Here is a 1088-nt window from a genome sequence, read left to right as displayed (position 1 = left end):
ACCACCGTCGTCGCCACCGCCGTCACCACCGCCGCCGCCACCGCCACCGGCACGGGCGCTCATACCAGCCGCTTTTATTGATCAATAATATACGCCGCCTCCTGCCTGCCTGGCTGTCTGCTTGTCTGCTACCTTGCTTAGTATTCGGCGTTGTCGCTCCGGGCCGTTCCCGCACTCTTTTCCATTGACCAGCGTTTCCTCGCGTTCACCATCGGCGTTGACCTGATATCTCGAGCGAATGAACAGCGTCGATCGAATTGCTCCATAAATAAGACTACAAGTTCTTCTAAATTCTTTTATTTCTCGAGCAAAGTCTAAAATCATTCGCGCCGTCTCTTACCTTCTTCTAGATAGTGATGTGAATGAAAAAAAATCATGATTGTGATTCACTAATTTTTGACTACTTCCTTGAAGAGAGAGAAACATTTTGGAACGTCTCATGAGTCAGAGTCATAAATCATAATATATATATATTTTCAAGAAGAATGTAATTATTTAACTAATTGTAAATTGAAAAAAAGCGAAGAGATTAAAAAAATACAAGTTGCAAGTTTTATTTTTTGGGTGCGAAGTTTTATTTGATTTGAAATCAAATGATTGAATAGTGAGATATTTTATGGCGACTTGGTTGCGATCCTAATTTATTTCTTGTTTAGAAATTTATAATTTGCACTGTGATTACTCGCTGTGCGATTTATTTCCGGGATATATTTGTCATCAACACATTACATTTCCGAGGTATCGTTTGAACTGAACGATATTCCCGCCGACGACTTTCATTTTCCAACTTTCTCTCGATTCACATTATCATTTATATTTTATGTAACGTTGGCACATTATAATCTAATAAGATTCGATATCGTTTATCTTATTTATTTTTAAGTATTTCTCTCTTATATAAAAAATTCTTTTAATATAAACCTTTTAATATAACGTTTTTTATAAGAGTTATTTCTAAAATATAATAACAAAATTATATAGAAATATGTATAGTCTTGTTATGAAATTAAGTATATATTTAATGAGTTAATTCTGAAATTTTATAAGAAATTGAGAACATATAAAATAAAATATAAATGTAACATCAC

Source organism: Atta colombica, unplaced genomic scaffold, assembly GCF_001594045.1.
Source record: "Atta colombica isolate Treedump-2 unplaced genomic scaffold, Acol1.0 scaffold100, whole genome shotgun sequence".
NCBI classification, from domain to species: Eukaryota; Metazoa; Arthropoda; class Insecta; order Hymenoptera; family Formicidae; genus Atta; species Atta colombica.
The sequence above is the reverse complement of the archived record's forward strand: the minus strand, read 5'-3'. Positions refer to the sequence as shown.